Here is a 20482-nt window from a genome sequence, read left to right on the forward strand (position 1 = left end):
ACACGAGAACCAAGAGGAAATACAGTCCTGCAGCCTGAAGAACAGAGATCACAAACACAGAAAGTTAAACAAAATGAGAACAGCAGAGAAATGTGCTCCAGGTGAAGGAATAAGATAAAACCTCAGGATAAGTAAGTGAAGTAGAGATAGGCAATCTAACAGAAAAAGAATTCAGAGTATTGATAGTAAAGATGATCCAAGGTCTCAGAAAAAGAATGGAGTCAGTGACCCAGAAGATACAAGAAATGTTTACTAAAGAGCTAGAAGATTTAAAGAACAAACAGAGTTGAACAATATAATTATGGAAACAAAAAGTACACTAGAAGGAATCAATAGCAGAATAAATGAGGCAGAAGAATGAATAAGTGAGCTGGAAGACAGAAAGGTGGAAATCACTGCCATGGAACAGAATATAGAAAAAAGAATGAAGATAAATGAGACCAGTTTAAGAGACCTCTGGGACAACATTAAACATGTTAATGTACGCATTATAGGGGTCCCAGAAAGAGAAGAGAGAGAGAAAGGGACTGAGAAAATATTTGAAGAGATAATATCTAAAAACTTCCCTAACATAGGAAAAGAAACACTCGCTCAGGTCCAGGAAACACAGAGAGTTACATACAAGAAAAACTCAAGGAGGAACATGCTGAGACACATATTAATCATGTTGACAAAAATGAAAGACAAAGAGAAAATATTAAAAACAACAAGAAAAAGCAACAAATAATATACAAAGGAATCCCCATAAGTTTATCAGCTGATATTTCAGCAGAAACTCTGCAGGACAGAAGGGAGTGTCATGGTATATTTAAAGTGATGAAAGGGAAAAAACTACCACCAAAAATACTCTGCCCAGCAAGGTTATCGTTCAGATTCAACAGAGAAATCAAAAGATTTACAAACAAGAGCTAAAAACTAAGAGAATTCAGCACCAACAAACCAGTTTTATGACAAATGCTAAAGAATCTTTTCTAGGCAAAAAAGAAAAGGCCACAACTAGAAACAAAAAAATTATGAATTGGAAAGCTCATTGGTAAAGGAAAACATACAGTAAATGTAAGAAATCATCCACACACAAATAGCATATCAAAACCAGCAATCATGAGGAGAGTATAAATGCAGGATATTAGAAATACATTTGAAATTAAGAGACCAAAAACTTAAAACAATCTTGTACACATAGAGACTGTGGGAAACACAAGCCAAAAAATCTACAGTAGATACACACATAAAAAAGTAAAAGCTGGGCTTTCCTGGTGGCACAGTGGTTGACAGTCCACCTGCTGATGCAGGGGACACAGGTTCGTGCCCCAGTCCGGGAAGATCCCACATGCCATGGAGTGGCTGGGCCCGTGAGCCATGGCCACTGAGCCTGCATGTCCAGAGCCTGTGCTCCACAATGGGAGAGGCCACAACAGTGAGAGGCCCGCGTACTGAAAAAAAAAAAAAAAAAAAAAAGTAGAAGCAGTCAAAACACATCAAATCATGAGAAGAGAACAGAAGAGGAAGGGAAGAAAAAAGACCTACAAATCCAAAACAATTAACAAAATGGGAATAAGAAAATACATATTCATAATTACCTTAAATGAAAATGAATTAAATGGTCCAACCAAAAGACATAGACTGGTTGAATGGATACAAAAATAAGACCCATGTATATACCATCTTCAAGAGACCCACATCAGATCTAGGGACACATACTGACTGAAAGTGAAGGAATGGAAAAAGGTATTCTATGCAGATGTAAATCAAAAGAAAGCTGGAGGAGCAAAACTCATATCAGATAAAGTAGGCTTTAAAATAAAGACTGTTACAAGAGACAAAGAAAGACACTACATAATGATCAAGGGATCAATCCAAGAAGATATAACAATTGTAAATATGTATGAACCCAAAATTTGGGTTCATACATAGAAGCACTTCAATATATAAGGCAAATGCTAACAGCCATAAAAGGAGAAATCTACAGTAACACAATAATAGTGGGGATTTTAGCACCCCACTTACATCAATGGACAGATCATCCAGGCAGAAAATCAATAAGGAAACATTGACCTTAAGTGCACTTAATTGATATTTATACAGCATTCCATTTGAAAGCAGCAGAATACACATGCCTCTCAAGTGCACATAGAATATTCTCCAGGATAGATCACATGCTGGACCACAAAGCAAGCTTCAGTAAATTTATAAAATTTGAATCATATCAAGCATCTTGTCTAACCACAATACTATGAGATTAGAAATAAACTACAAGAAAAAAGCTGTAAAAAACACAACCACATGGAGGTTAAACAACATGTTACTAAACAGCTAATGGATCACTGAAGAATTCAAAGGGGAAATAAAAAAGTACCTAGAGACACATGAAAATGAAAACATAATGATTCAAAACCTATGAGATGCAGGAAAAACAGTATAAGAGGGAAGTTTACAGCAATACTGTCTTACTTCAGGAAACAAGAAAAATCTCAAATAAAAAAACCTCACCTTACACTAAAAAATGTTATTTGCCACAACATAGATGGATCTGAAGATTATCATACTAAGTGAAGTAAGTCAGACAAAGAAAGGCAAATATCATATAATATCAGTTATATACAGAATCTAAAAACACATGATACAAATGAACTTATTTACAAAACAAAAGCAGACTCACAGACTTAGAGAATGAACTTATAGTTACCAGAGTAAAAGGTGGCAGAGGGATAGATTGGGAATTTGTGATTGACATGTACACATGGCTATATTCAAAATAGATAACCAACAAGGTCTTACTGTAAAAAATTTTTTTCATTTAAAAAATTTAAATAGATAAAAAATAAAAGAAACAAACAAACCCAAAGTTAGTAGAAGAAATCATAAAGGTGAGAGTAGAAATAAATGGAATAGAGACAAAGAAAACAATTAAAAAAATCAATGGAACTAAAATCTGCTTCTTTGAAAAGAGAAAACTGATAAATCTTTAGCCAGACTCATCAAGGAAGAGAAAAGAAAGGGCTCAAATAAATAAAATGAGAAATGCAAAAGAAGTTATAAGCCACACCACAGAAATACAAAGGATCATAAGAAACTACTACAAGCAACTATATGCCAATAAAATGGACAATCTGTAAGAAATGGACAAATTCTTAGAAAGGTACAATCTTCCAAGACTGAACCCAGAAGAAATAAAAAATGTGAATAGATAAATCACGAGTACTGAAATTGAAACTGTGATCAAAAATCTTCCAACAAACAAAAGTCCAGGACCAGATGGCTTCACAGGTGAATTCTATCAAACATTTAGAGAAGAGTTAACACCTCTCCTTCTGAAACTATTTACAAAAAGTTACAGAGGAAGGAATACTCCTAAGCTCATTCTATGAGGCCACCATCAGGCCACCCTGATACCAAAACCAGAAAAGATACCACCAGAAAAGAAAATTACAGGCCAGTATCACTGATGAACATAGACACAAAAATTCTAAACAAATTACTAGTAAACTGAATCCAACAATATACTAAAAGGATCATCATACCCCATTATCAAGTGGGATTTATCACAGGGATGCAAGGATTTTTCAATATTCACAAGTCAATCACTGCAATACACCACATTAACAAGTTGAAGAATAAAAACCATATGATCACCTCAATAGATGCAGAAAAATTTTGACAAATTCAACACTGATTTATATAATAACTCTCCAGGAAATGGACAAAGAGGGAACATATCTCAACACAATAAAGGCTTTATAGGACAAACCTACAGCTAACATCATACTCCATAGTGAAAAGCTGAAAACATTTCCTCTAAGATCAGGAACAAAACCAGGATGTCCACCCACTCTACTTTCATTCAGCATAGTTTTGGAAGTCTTAACCACAACAATCAGAGGAGAAATAAAATAAATAAAAGGAATCCAAATGGGAAAGGAAGTAGTAAAACTGTCACTGTTTGAAGATGACATGATACTATACAGAGAAAATCCTCAAGATGTACCAGAAAACTACTAGAACTCATCAATGAATTTGGTAAAGTGTCAGGATACAAAGTTAATGTCCAGAAATCTGTTCCATTTCTATACACTAACAACAAAAGATCAGAAAGAGAAATCAAGGAAATAATCCCATTTACCATTGTATCAAACATAATAAAATACCTAGGAATAAACCTACCTAAGGAGGCAAAAGACCTGTACTCAGAAAACTGTAAAATGCTGATGAAAGAAATTGAAAATGACAGAAAGAAATGGCAAGATATAACATGTTCTTGGATGGGAAATGAAAATGACTATACTACCCAAAGTAATCTACAGTTTTAATGCAATCCCTATCAAACTACCAATGGCATTTTTCACAGAACTAGAACAAAATATTTTACGATTTGTATGGAAACACAAAAGACCACAAATAACCAAAGCAATCTTTAGAAAGAAAAATGGAGCTGGAGGGTCCCTGACTTCAGACTATACTACAAAGTTGTAGTCACTAAAAGAGTATGACACTGGCACAAAAACAGAAATATAGATCAATGGAACAGGATTGAAAGCATAGAAATGAACCCATGCACCTGTGATCAATTAATCTATGACAAAGGAGGCAAGAATATACAACGGAGGAAAGATAGTCTCTTCAACAAGTGATGCTGGGAAAACTGGACAGCTACATATAAAAGAATGAAACTAGAACACCCCCTAACACCACACACAAAAATAAGCTCAAAATGGATTAAAGATCTAAATGTAAGCTGGATACTATAAAACTCTTAGCGGAAAACATAGGCAAAACCCTCTTTGATATAAATAGCAGCAAGATCTTTTTTGATCCATCTCCTAGAGTAATGAAAATGAAAACAAAAATAAACAAATGGGACCTAATTAAACTTAAAAGATTTTGTACAGCAAAGCTTAACAAGACAAAAAGACAACTCTCAGAATGAGAAAAAATATTTGCAAATGAAGCAACCGACAAGGGATTAATCTCTAAAATATACAAACAGCTCATGCAGCTCAATATCAAAAAACAAACAACCCAATCAAAAAATGGGCAGAAGATCTAAATAGACATTTCTCCAAAAAAGACACAGATATGGCCAAAAAGCACATGAAAAGATGCTCAACATCACTAATTATTAGAGAAATGCAAATCAAAACTACAATGTGGTATCACCTCACACCGGTCAGAATGGCCATCATCAAAAATTTAAAAATAATAAATGCTGGAGAGGTTGTGGAGAAAAGGGAACCCTCCTACACTGTTGATGGGAATGTACATTGTTACAACAACTATGCAGAACATTATGGAGAGTCCTTAATAAACTAAAAATAGAACTACCATTTGATCCACTAATTCCATTCTTGGGCATATATCCAGAGAAACCATAATTCAAAGATACATACACCTAAATGTTCATTGCAGCACTATTTACAATAGTCTGGACATGGAAGCAACCTAATTGTCCATCAGCAGATGAATGGATAAAGATGTGGTACACAGCTTCCCTGGTGGTGCAGTGGTTGAGAATCCACCTTCTAATGCAGAGGACATGAGTTTGAGCCCTGATCAGGGAAGATCCCACATGCCGCAGAGCAACTAAGCTTGTGCGCCACAACTACTGAAGCCCACACACCTAGAGCCCATGTTCCACAACAAGAGAAGACACTGCAATGAGAAGGCTGCGCACTGCAATGAAGAGTAACCCCCACTAGCCGAAACTAGAGAAAGCCCACGTGTAGCAACAAAGACCCCAAACAACCAAAAATAAATAAATAAAATGAATTTATTTTTTTTAAAAAAAGAGATGTGGTACATATATACAATGGAATATTACTCAGCCATAAAAAAGAATGAAATAATGCCATTTGCAGCAACATGACTGGACCAGGAGATTATCAGACTAAGTGAAGTCTGTCAGACAGAGAAGGACAAATATCATATGATACCATTTATATGTGGAATCTAAAAAAATGGTACAGTTGAACTTATTTACAAAACAGAATCAGACTCACAGACTTGGAATACAAACTTGTGGTTACCGAAGGGGAAAGGTCAAGAGCGGGAATAAATCAGGAGTGTGGGATTAACATATACACACTACTATATATAAAATTGATAAAAAACAGGGACCTACTGTATAGCACAGGGAACTCTAATCAATATTCTGTAATAACTTATAGGGAAAAAAATCTGAAAAAGAATGGATATATGTATAGGTATAACTGAAACACTTTTCTCTACACCTGAAACCAACACAACATTGGAAATCAACTATACCTCAATATAAAATAAAAGTAAATGAAGTTTAAAATAAACAAATAAATAAATAAGAGTTATGTGTGATGTATTCAGTGATTTTTATACTTTTATTTTTAAAAGTATGAGTTAATTATTGTTATCTTGATCATGTACACAACTTGCATCACCTGTCCTACATCTTTGTCCATCCTCTCACTCTATTGAATTTGTAAGGAACTTTTAATAAAGAAAATAAAGAAAAAAATGCTTCACACTCACAGGCATTGTTTTCATATGGAAATTTATTTAAATCATTCATTCAAACATACTCATTGTGACAATCATACCACCTCCATAAATTGTAATGTAAAAGATAACACCCTCTGGTTGATGTTCCCACTTTCAATGACACATCAGCAAAATCTACAGGCCATGGTTATCTGCCAGGCTGTCAGTTTCTGAATCCATTGGGTGGGTTGATTTCACTTGTTCTTTCTAAAGTTGCAGTCTCTGCAGTTCTAAGTAGGGGATAACTACAAGTGTTCTAAAATGCAAGGGAGAGAAAAGTGAAAGTAACTCTTGCAGGGTTCCATCCATGTTAGCATAAAAACACAACAATTATATTTTTCAGTTTAGAAATTATGAGTTAGCCTAAACATGGTTCCCTAAGCTTCATAGGGTGTATTACAGAATTCTACATCATGTGGGGGTTGTTCATCTTCTTGCCAACTAAAACTTGGCACTTGCCATCTGCCTCTACAAGGATTAAGCCACTGCAGCCACTGACCTTCAACACACCCAGAAAGGAGTTCAAGGTGGAGATCAGAATGAGGCACTCTGTGCTCTGGGAAAAACTGGCAGAAGCTTTCAAAGAGTTACATATTTTTAGAAAATGATTTTATGAGCCCAATTCTTTCATCTCCTCACATCTAGAAGAGCATTAACATCATTAATGGAGACATCTTCTCCTCGAGACTAACAGCAACCTTCTGCAAAAATGTGTACTTGATTGCATTCACCTCCCCTTCACCAAAATCACATATATACTAACCTTCCCCCTACCTCTTTGAAGCAGTTTCTCAGAGCTATCTGAAATGCTGTCTCCCAGGTTATAGTCTTCATTTTTCCCCAAATAAAACTTAATTCACAACTGTCACATTGTGTATTTTTTTTCAGTCAACATTATCATAGAAGTTTAGAGGTGGGACAATAAATGTTTGACAAGGTGTTAACAATTCAGATCTCCACATCTACTATTCATGTGGCTCACCATCAACATTTTTCTGAAGTAGCTTTCATATTTCCAAATAATTCAGTGATGACATAGGAACTGCACTGGGAGTGAACTGGTCCTTGTCACATTGGAGAGTCTGTGATTCACTTCTCTCTGAACCACAGAGAAGGGATGTCAAAGCTAGACCTGGGAGTTTAAGCATTTCTGCAAATCGACTTCTTGCAAAGATGACAATAATGATGATTGGTAATGTTATGGTTGAATAATGTTCCCCTAAAATTCAAATGTTGAAATTCTAACCCTCAGTACCTTACACTATAACCTTATTTGGAAATAATATTATTGCAGATATAATTAGTTAAGATGAGGTCATACTGCAGTAGGGTGGGCCCATAATCCAACATAACTGATGTTCTTATAAAAAGGAGAAATTTGAACACTGACATGCACACACACATGGAGAATGCCACTTGACGATGAAGGCAGAGATCTACAAGCCAATGAACACCAAATATTACCAGCAACTAGCAGAAGCCAGGAGAGAAAGATGAAACAAAATCTCCCTCAGAGAGTAGCATTGACATATATACACTACCAAATGTAAAATGGATGGCTAGTGGGAAGTTCCTGCATAGCACAGGGAGATCAGCTTGATGTTTTGTGATGATCTAGAGTGGTGGCATAGGGAGGGTGGGAGGAAGGCTCAAGAGGGAGGGGACATGGGGATATATGTATACATGTAGCTGATTCACTTTGTTGTACAGCAGAAACTAACGCAACATTGTAAAGTAATTACACTCCAATAAAGATATTTTTTAAAAGTCTCCCTCAGAGCCCTTAGAAGGAAACAACCCTGCTGGCACCTTGATCTTGGACTTCCAGCCTCCAGAACTGTGAGACAATAAATTCCTATTATTTAAGCCATTCAGTCTGTGGTACTTTGTTATAACAACACTAAGAAACCAATTCAGGTAAAGTTGTTAATTATAACCATTAACATCCAATAACATTAACATGTATTGTGTAACCATTTTAAGGTTCTTTCTCCTTACGTCTTCAAGAAAGACGTAAGGCAAAGATTTTTGTTTTAAATATACTGATGCAAGTGACAGGACTTACCCTCAGCTTACACCAAAAGGTTATGAAAGAGCTGAGATTAGAATAATGAGTTTTCAGAACTGACATTCTGAAGTTCTATGACCACTGGTACCCTGACCAATGTTAGGTAAAAGAACAGGAGGGGAGGGGAAAAGTAAAACACACAGGTACTTCCCATTCTCCCAGGTCTGTTTTATAAGGTTAGTCATTAATCTTCAAGAAGATGTGGAAGGAGGTGGATGCTATGAACTCATAGCGGAGTGGGAATATGGGGAGTAGAGCCAATAATGACAATACCAACTTCTTTGCTTCCAGAAAGATTTTTCATTCTCTAGCTCATTGCACTTTCACCTTCAAATATGGGTGATAGTAACAACAGTTACTATTGCCTCTTTTGGCTAGGGGGTATTTCAGCCTCATCTCCATGTTTCTAGAATTCTCTCAGTGGTATATTGTTCATGAGTGGTTGTTAGTTGCTCTTCTTGTGTGTGGGGAGGGTGAAGTCAGGAACAACCTATTCGCCATCTTGGTGATATTGCTCATATTATCCCTTTTTGCAGATAGCTGAGACTTCTTGAAGTGGAATGAACTATTCAGGCCACTAAGACCAGAGCTAGACCAGGGCTCTTTTAGGAAACTATGGTTATAGAAAATGCTTTCTATGGAGGATTTTATATAAGAACATAGTTACAAAAAGATTAAAGAGACCATTAGAGGAGATTGGTTCAAGATGGCAGAGTAGGAGGACATGCACTCAGTCCCTCTTGTGAGAGCACTGGAATCAAAACTAACTGATGAACAATCATTGACAGGAAGACACTGGAACTCACCAAAAAAGATACCCCACATCAAAAGACAAAGGAGAAGCTGCAATGAGATGGTAGGAAGGGTGCAATCACAATAAAATCAAATCCCATAACTGCTGGGTGGGTAACTCAAAACTGGAGAACATTTATACCACAGAAGCCCACCCACTGGAGTGAAGGTTCTGAGCCCTACATCAGGCTTCCCAACCTGAGGGTCCAGTAAGGGGAGGAGGAATTCCCAGAGAATCAGATTTTGAAGGCTAGCGAGATTTGACTGCAGGATTTTGACAAGACTGGGGGAAACAAAGACTCCACTCTTAGAGGGCACACACAAAGTAGTGTGCACATAAGGACCCAGGAGGAAGGAGTAGTGACCCCATGGGAGATTGAACCAGACGTAACTGCTAGTGGTTGAGGATCTTCTGCAGATGCCAGGGGGCAGCTGTGGCTCACTGCGGGGACAAGGACACTGGCAGCAGAAGTTCTGGGAAGTACTCCTTGGCATAAGTCCTCTCAGAGTTCACTATTAGCCCCACCAAAGAGCCTGTAGGCTCCAGTGCTGGGTTACTTAAGGCCAAACAACCAACAGGGAGGGAACTCAGTTCCACCCATCAGCAGACAAGAGGATTAAAGTTTTACTGAGCTCTGCCCACCAGAGCAACACCAAGCTCTACCCACCACCAGTCCCTCCAATCAGGAAGCTTGCACAAGCCTCTTAGCCTCATCCACCAGAGAGCAGACAGAAGAAGAAAGAAGAACTTCAATCCTGCAGCCTGTGGAATGTAAACCATAGTCACAGAAAGATAGACAAAATGAAAAGGCAGAAGACTATGATGAAAGATGAAAGAACCAGATGAAAGAACAAGATAAAACCCCAGAAAAACAACTAAATGAAGTGGAGATAGGCAACCTTCCAGAAAAATAATTCAGAATAATTATAGTGAAGATGAGCCAGGACCTCAGAAACACAATGGAGGCAAAGATCGATAAGATGCAAAAAATGCTTAACAAAGACATAGAAGAATTAAAGAACAAACAAAGAGAGATGAACAATACAATAACCGAAATGAAAAATACACTAGAAGGAATCAATAGCAGAATAACTGAGGCAGAAGAATGGATAAGTGACCTGGAAGACAGAATGGTAGAATTCACTGCTGCAAAACAGAATAAAGTAAAAAGAATGAAAAGAAATGAAGACAGCCTAAGAGACCTCTGGGACATTAAATGCACAAACATTGGCATTTTAGGGGTCCCAGAGGAGAAGAAATAGAGAAAGAACCTGAGAAAATATTTCAAGAGATTATAGTTGAAACTTCCCTAACATGGGAAATGAAATAGCCACACAAGTCCAGGAAGCACAGAGAATCCCAGGCAGGATAAACCCAAGAAGAAACATGTTGAGACACATAGTAATCAAATTGACAAAAATTAAAGACAAAGTATTAAAAGCAACAAGGGAAAAATGACAAATAACATACAAGAGAACATCCATAAGGTTAACAGCTGAATTCTCAGCAGAAACTCTACAAGCCAGAAGGGAGTGGCATGATATATTTAAAGTGATGAAAGGGAAGATGTCTCTACCCGGCAAGGATCTTTTTTCAGATTTGATGGAGAAATCAAAAGGTTTACAGACAAGCAAAAACTAAGAGAATTCAGAACCATCAGACCAGGTCTACAACAAATGCTAAAGGAACTTCTCTAGTGGAAAACACAAGAGAAGAAAAGGACCCACAAAAACAAAAACAAAACAATTAAGAAAATGGTAATAGGAACATATATATTGATAATTACCTTAAATGTGAATGGATTAAATACTCCAACCAAAAGACACAGGTTTGCTGAATGGATACAAAAACAAGACCCATATATATGCTGTCTACAAGAGAACTACTTCAGACCTAGAGACACATACAGACTGAAAGTGAGGGGATGGAAAAAGATATTCCATGCAAATGGAAACCAAAAGAAAGCTGTAGTAGCAATTCTCATATCAGACAAAATAGACTCTAAAATAAAGACGATGAGAAGAGACAAAGAAGGACACTACATAATGGTCAAGGGATCAATCCAAGAATAAGATATAACAATTGTAAATATATATGCACCCCACAGAGGAGCACCTCAATACATAAGGCAAATACTAACAGCCAAAAAGGAGAAATCAACAGTAACACAAAAATAGTGGGAGACTTCTCACTTCAACACCTCACTTACACCAATGGACAGATCATCCAGACAGAAAGTTAATAGGCAAACAAAAGCTTTAAATGACACAATAGACCAGATAGATTTAATTGGTATTTATAGGACATTCCATCTGAAAGCAGCAGATTACACTTTCTTCTGAAATGCACACAGAACATTCCCCAGGATAGATCACATCTTGGGTCACAAATCAACCCTCAGTAAATTTAAGAAAACTGAAATCATATCAAACATCTTTTCTGACCACAACGCTATGAGATTAGAAACCAATTACAGGGAAAAAAACGTAAAAAACAGAAACATATGGAGGCTAAACAATACATTGATAAATAACCAAGATATCAATGAAGAAATCAAAGAGGAAATCAAACAATACCTAGAGACAAATATCAACGAAAACATGACGATCCATAAACTATGGGATTCAGCAAAAGCAGTTCTAAGAGGGAGATTTATAGCAATAGAATCTTACCTCAAGAATTGAGAAAAATCTCAAATAAACAATCTAAACTTACACCTAGAGAAACTAGAGAAAGAAGAGGTGAAACCCAAAGTTAGCAGAAGGAAAGAAATCTTTAAGATCAGAGAAGAACTAAATGAAATAGAAACAAAGAAAACAATAGCAAAGATCAATAAATCTAAGAGCTGTTTCTTTGAGAAGATAAACAAAATTGATAAGCCTTTAGTGAGACTCATGAAGAAAAAGAGGGAGAGGACTTAAATTAATAAAATTAGAAATCAAAAAGGAGAAATTACGACACCACAGAAATACAAAGCACCATAAGAGACTACTACAAGCAGCTCTATGCCAATAAAATGGACAACCTGGAAGAAATGGACAAATTCTTAGAGATGTATAGCCTTCCAAGACTGAACCAGGAAGAAATAGAAAATATGAACAGACCAATCAAAAGTAATGAAATTGAAACTGTGATTAAAAATCTTCCAACAAACAAAAGTCCAGGACCAGATGGCTTCACAAGTGAATTCTATCAAACACTGAGAGAAGAGATAACACACATCCTTCTCAAACTCTTCCAAACATTTGCAGAGGAAGGAACACTCCCAAACACATTCTATGAGGCCACCATCACCCTGATACCAAAACCAGACAAAGATACTACAAAAAAAGAAAATTATAGACTAATATCACTGATGAATATAGATGCAAAAATCCTCATCAAAATACTAGCAAACAGAATCCAACAACACGGTAAAAGGATCATACACCATGATCAAGTGGGATTTATCCCAGGGATGCAAGGATTCCTCAATATACACAAATCAATCAATGTGATACACCATAATAAAAGCCATATACAACAAACCCACAGCAAACATCATTCTCAATGGTGAAAAATTAAAAGCATTTTCTCTATGATCAGGAAGAAGACAAGGATGTCCACTCTTATTCAACATAGTTTTGGAAGCCTTAGTTATGGCAATCAAAGAAAAAAAAAGAAATAAAATGAATGCAAATTGGAAAGAAGAAGTAAAACTGTCACTGTTTGCAGATGACATGATACCATACACAGAAAATCCTGAAGATGCCACCAGAAAACTACTAGAGCTAATCAATGGATTTGAAGTTGTAAGATACAAAATTAATGCACAGAAATCTCTTGCATTCCTATACACTAACAATAAAAGATCAGAAAGAGAAATTAAGGAAACAATCCTATTCACCACTGCAACAAAAAGAATAAAATACCTAGGAATAAACCTACCTAAGGAGGTAAAATACCTGCACTCAGAAAACTGTAAGACACTGATGAAAGAAATCAAAGATGACACAAACAGATGGAGAGATACACCATGTTCTTGGATTGGAAGAATCAATATTGTGAAAATGACTATACTACCCAAAGCAATCTACAGATTCAATGCAATCCCTATCAAATTACCAATGGCATTTTTTGCAGAACCAGAACAAAAAATCTTAAAATTTGTATGGAGACAAAAAAGACCCCAAATAGCCAAAGCAATCTTGAGGGGAAAAAAACAGAGCTGGAGGAATCAGACTCCCTGACTTCAGACTATACTACGAAGGTACAGTAATCAAGACAATATGTTACTGGCACAAAAAAAGAAATACAGATCAATGGAACAGGATAGAAAGCCCAGAGATAAACTCACACACCTATGGTCAACTAATCTATGACAAAGGATATACAATGGAGAAAACACAGTCTCTTCAATAAATGGTACTGGGAAAACCAGACAGGTACATGTAAAAGAATGAAATTAGAACACTCTCTAACACCATGCACAAAAATAAACTCAAAATGGATTAAAGACCTAAATGTAAGACTCGAAATTATAAAACTCTTAGAAGAAAACATAGGAAGAACACTCTTTGACATAAATCATAGCAAGATCTTTTTTGACTCACCTCCTAGAGTAATGGAAATAAAAACAAAAATAAACAAATGTGACCTAATGAAACTTAAAAGCTTTTGCACAGCAAAGGAAACTATAAACAAGACAAAGAAACAACCCTCAGAATGGGAGAAAATATTTGCAAATGAATCAACAAAGGATTAATCTCCAAAATATATAAACAGCTCATGCAGCTCAATATTAAAAAACCAAACAACCCAGTCCAAAAATGGGTAGAAGGCCTAAATAGACATTTCTCCAAAGAAGACATACACACGGCCCAGAGGCACATGAAAAGCTGCTCAACATCACTAATTATTAGAGAAATGCAAATCAAAACTACAATGAGGTATCACCTCATACTAGTTAGAATTGGCATCATCAGAAAATCTACAAACAACAAATGTTGGAGAGGGTGTGGAGAAAAGAGCACCCTGTTGCACTGTTGGTGGGAAAGTAAATTGATACAGTCACTATGGAGAACAGTATGGAGGATCCTTAAAAAACTAAATATAGAATTACCATATGATCCAGCAATCCCACTACTGGTCATATACCCAGAGAAAACCATAATTCAAAAAAGCACATGCACCCCAATGTTCACTGCAGCACTATTTACAATAGCCAGGTCATGGAACAACCTAATTGCCCATTGACAGATGGATGGATAAAGATGATGTGGCACATCTATACAATGGAATATTACTCAGCCCTAAAAAGGAACAAAATTGGGTCATTTGTAGAGATACGGATGGACCTAGAGACTATCATACGGAGTGAAGTAAGTCAGAAAGAGAAAAACAAATATCATATATTAACACATATATGTAGAATCTAGAATGATTGTACAGATGAACCAGTTTGCAAGGCAGAAATAGAGACACAGATTTAGAGAACCAATGGACAATATGGACAATATGGACACCAGTGGGGGAAAGCAGGGGGGATGGGGTGAATTGGGAGATTGGGATTGACATATATACACTAATATGTATAAAATAGATAACTAATAAGAACCTGTTGTATAAAATAAATTAATTAAATTAAATTTAAATTAATTTTAAAAATAAATAAATAAATAAGTGGCCATTAGGTTTTGTCGCATTTCCAAGGTTCTGAATCCCTTCAGCATGACTGATGTAAGCACATCTAGGAATGTGGTCTGTGAAGAGACAGTGGAGTTAGCACCTGAGATACCACTGAGGGATCTAGGTACTCATGACGCAGTACCTGGTTGAAAAGCACAGAAGTTTCCAATGGCCACTCTGGCTCTAGTGTTCTATGTAAATAAACTGGAGAAAGGGCTGTCTTAGGCCTGCTGCTTTGGCACTGTCTGGGCCCTCATGTAGGGCATTGTCTAAGGGTAGAATTACAATAGAACCTGAGGGTGAATGGGACTGAGCCCAGCCAATCAGAATGTTATTTGGTTATAGGACAAGCAGAGAACGTGAGTTTCACTAAAAGGAGGACACTGTGTTGATCAGAGTTCTTTGTAAACAGCAGAACTGAATTCTGGCTTACTTAAGCACAAGGAGGGAGGGGTTAGATTACTTGAATGGCTTTGGGAAGCCTCAGGAGATCAAAAATAGGCCTCAGAAAGCTAAGAGCAAAGTCTAATCCTGGGATTTGAGAAGCAGGAATCATCAGAATAACCAACTTCAATCTTTCCTGGTCCTTGTATCATTCCACTTGAAGACAAATTCCAGAGTCTTGTTTGCTGAAACTCAGTCCTATGCCCACCCCCTTTCCAGGGAGAGCAGATCACCATACAGACTCTTGTTCAGACTGCTCCCACTGAGAGATAGGCAGTTCCTCAAAAATAAAATCAGAGTGCTGACACTAAGGCAAGAAATTTCTGCCAGGCAGAACAAATAACAGGTCTATAAGAGAAACTAAAATAGGCTGGGAGAAGACTCCTGTGACGAAATGGACAAAAGCAAAAATATTAAAGAAAGTAAGAGGTTAATATAGTGGATATAGAGAAAAGGGAAGAAAAAGGAAGGTGTCCTTGGCTTTGGGGAGTAGCAGCAAAAGGGGGGAAGGTGTAGTCAGAAGCCAGATTATGGAAGGAACCCCTTGCCTTCCATGTAATGAGGGTGTAGGAAAGAAGATGAGGGAAAACCACACAAAAATTGAATTTAAGACTCTGTGTGACAGCAATGTAAATGGGGCAAGAAATAAAGTAGGAGGAATAAGTGTAAAATGATGCACAGTGCCGAGCACATGATTAATGCTTAGTAAGTATTAGTCCCATTATCATTACAATCACAGAATTGGAGATTTTAGTGCCTTCTTCATAGACTTGTCTGAGAACTCAGGGAGATAAGAGATGTGAAGAAGGTGGTGCAAGGTAATTATGTTTCCTGTTCCCACCTCCATCCCCATTCTTGCAGTACTCTAAATCAAAATGATTGGAAGTATCAGATGACCTAAGTTGCTTGTACTGAGAATTGAAATAAGTGAACAGAATAGAGGCATTAAGGTGAACAGTTAGTCATGGGGTATGAGGAAAGGAAGGAGTCCTACCAGGTTCCTGATGTAGGAGATGCAGTAGATATTGACATTATTCAACAAGACGGGAAATGTGGATTTTGAAGGAGAGGAGATATACTTGGTTGAGGCATTTTGAGGGTAAATTTTATCAACTATGGCTTTATGTTGGGTTTGGATGGCAGAGAACTTCCACAGGTGGTGGCCCTGCATGGTACTGGCCTCTCCAACTCTTGCCAGTGTGTATGGGGTGAGTAGCCAGAGCAGGGATTGTGGTGCTGTAGCATGGAGCTGCAAACTGACCATGAGGGGACCATAACATATGACCTGCTCTGATATAGACCATGCTTACTCTTATCCTCAATCCTTTCTCTACTCTGCACTTCCTAAAGCATGCCATCTCCTCTTTATTTAAATCTCTGTGGAAACCTCCCATATGATGATGTCTCTACTAAATATACTCTTTCCAAAAGGAAAGCAGAAGGAAGATTTTTTTTAAAACCCTCATAGAACTTTTAATGTCTGAAAAGCATTTCCCCCTGAACACCTGGGGTTTCTGGGATATGAACAGTTTCCAAGTCCCTTAAAACTAGTCCGGAGGTCCTGAATACTTCTGTGGCCACAGAATTTGATTCCTTTGATTCTTAAAAGGTCTGTGTCTTTTAAGAACCTCCTGATGAACCATAAATTATCTGAAAAGGGAAATGAGATGAACCCAAGAAAGCAGAGGCTACTGGGAAAAAGGGTAGATAGTAGTGGAAAAGTAGTGGAAAATCTTCGTCATGGCATGTGGGATCTGTTAGTTGTAGCACGCAGACTTCTTAGTTGTGCCATGCATGTGGGATCTAGTTCCCCCACCAGGGATCAAACCCAGGCCCCCTGCACTGGGAGCATAGAGTCTTACCCACTGGACCACCAGAGAAGTCCCAAGGGATTCTTGAAAAGTAAGACTAGCTAAATATGCTAAGGGTACATTATTAATGACTCCAAAAAACACTAACACTCATCCTGAAAGCAATACAGAGAAGTTTTCTAAACAGGCAGATCATGTGATCAAAGCATTAACTTAGAAATGTTCCTCTGGTGGGAGGATTCAGGATGTACTGATGATGAAAGACTCAAACAAGACAGAGCAGTAAGAGGCTGTCTCAATAATGTGTGTATAAGGTAGAATAAAAATAGCTCATATATTTGAATGCCCATCATATGTTTATAATATGTCAGGAATGGCTACATATACATAATTATGTTAATTCTTGCAAAAATAGTAAGCTAATCATTATCTCAATGTTATTCATAGAAAACTTGAAGCTAAGAGAACTTATATAGTATCTAAAGTAATAGAAGTTGAAACAAAAAGGTAAGGATTACTATTACTGATGTTTCAAAGACACGGGTATAGATATTGAATGTGAGGGTACAAGAGAAGCTAAAAATCTCTATAAGCTTTTAATCCTATGATGCTAGAAAATGAGAAGTTGCCATTTATGGGTGACAGTTAAAGCTACTGAAATGGAGTCAATTTTCCATTTATTTACTACATATCCTAGATTAATTTTCTAGAGAACTGCCATTTTAATAATAGTCCTTCTATTCTCAACAAATCTAATTTTACCATATTTGTCTCCAAATTATCATTGTTTGTAAATATCCAATGCATCCTCCAAATATAACAATTTGCTACCACCAAGAGTAAAATAATCACTGTATTTTTCTTTTCTAGTTGAATATTCATGAAAAGTTTGGGTAGCAAACTTAAGTTACAAAATTTTAGCACATATAAGTTAGTAAAAGGAACAAGAATTATAGGCATTGCATAGAGTTTGTAAGATTATTATTGTTGCTGTTTCTATTGTTATTTTGCAAAATTGATTATAAGTTTAGAAACTAAACTGTAGTTTGTTCTTTATTTTTTAAAAGAAACTTTTTTTGTGCACATTCCAGTTTGTAGCATAAATCTGGGCACTTATTATGTGCTTAATAAATATGGATCATTGTTGCTTTTGAAGAATCTTTCCTTTAATTTATAAGTGTGGTGTTTCTTCTTCCTCAATAAGTGTCAGTTACCATTTTCACTTTGCAAATGGAAAATGTCAAAATATGTATGGTTGGAAACACTTATGTCAAGTGTGTAGCTAAGAACAGAGGATAAAAACCTTGTTATTTTTCTCCTATCCACCTACCCTCTAACCCACTCTTCTTCCTTAAGTGCATGGAAGAAAATAAATGCTTCTAGTTGTTCCATGCTTTGGTCAATTGAGGTTAAATTTCCCTGTAGCATATATAGTGATACATGTAGATAACTTCTTACATTTACCCCAGTTCTTTTCACAGTATCAGATGACCTAAGTTGCTTGTACTGAGAATTGAAATAAGTGAACAGAATAGAGGAGCATGTATAGTGTTATGATAGTCCCAGGAGGTAAGTAGGCAAGTGTTACTATTACCACTGTGCACAGATAAGTTCCAAGTTCAAGGACCTTGCCTAAAATCACACAACTTGTATTGGCAAATCAGGTCTCTGGATATATTGTCCATCCATCTTTCTCCTAAGCCAGGCAACCTCTGAGGTTGCACTAGTATTTTTCTCAATTAAAGTTATCCACATAAATTACAACTGTTTTCCAGTATGTGGGTGGGGTAGAGAACAGTTGTTCCTAACCTTAAAGAGGACAACCACAGAGAATGACAACAGGAAGCATCTTTCAGGCAATTTACAACTTGAGACCAAGCCCACATCTGCTGTGATAAATAGGACAGGGAATCACCTATGATGTTAATCCCTGTAGATAGCCGCTTTCCCCAAACCCCTCAAATCACTTTGTCCTTAGAAGCATTTCCTTCCTTCTCTTACCCTCACATTTTCTGACTAATTATATAGTAAATACTGTGAGGGCAGACACAGGGTCTTCTATGTCCCACATAACTGATTGACTCAACTGGTGCTGATGAGCATAAGGCTATCATTTAGTGTCACAGAGAAGGAAAAACTATATGTTATATAGGAACATAGGGACAAGGAAACTGCCTAGTTTACAAGGGCGGGGTTCTGGTTTACCATGGTTGCTGGGTGAGTGTGGATGCTCCTTAACACCTTTCCCTGACTTCTTGACAGGCCAAATTCAACCTCTTCTTCAATGTCCAGTCAGTTCAACCTTCTCTGTGAAGCTTTCCCTAAATATGCCAGTTTGATTTCCCAGTTTAATAGAATTCCTCATATGACTCTTTAGCCCTAAGTCATATCCTAACTTTCACTGTTATTTAACTATATCCTTTGCATATACCTGTCTTCAAATTAAAATAAAAACCAGGGACTATGCATTTTTTTATATAAAAAAATATATAATTTTTAAATATAATTTTCTGCCTACCCCTACTCTCCTTCTTACCCCATCCTCATCCTCAACAAATATGAGAATCTGGCACATGACTGTAGTCATATGAAAGATGACAATGTGAATGATTTCTATAAATATGTTGGGACTTAACCATTCAAACAAATGCTGTTCCCTTCAAAGGAGTTCTTGTGGAAAACTCAGAATTGCTGCCTTTGATAATTGTTCCTCTCCCAGGTAGGTTTATCCTTTAGGAGGTAGATAGCTGTTGCTTACTTTATTCTGTGTTGAATAATTTATCCTCTCCTATGCTTGACCTAGCCAGTAGACCCAGCACACGTCCCTGGTTGGAAATCCTTCCAGCTTGAAGCATTCCAGTTGGGATTATAGTGAGGCAAGTGAAATACTAGACAGTAGCCTAAGAAATACATAACCAAATTGTTGAATGTCTTTATATTCTTCACTCCCTATGCAGTACAGGTCTTTCCCCTTTAGAGCCCCCATTGTGTTAGGAACTCCAACAAAGCATGCCCCAGACCCTGAGGCAGTAGGCTGCCTGATTCTCTCTGCCTTGCCGAACAGGTAACAGGCATAACTCTTCCTTCTTCACCTCAAGACCCAGCATAGCATCTTAATTAATAAATCCAAAATTTAATCAATTAACTATTCAAAAATTGTTCCTCTTTGCAATGCTAAAGGAATTCAGAGAA

Source organism: Globicephala melas, chromosome 13 (genome assembly GCF_963455315.2).
Source record: "Globicephala melas chromosome 13, mGloMel1.2, whole genome shotgun sequence".
NCBI classification, from domain to species: Eukaryota; Metazoa; Chordata; class Mammalia; order Artiodactyla; family Delphinidae; genus Globicephala; species Globicephala melas.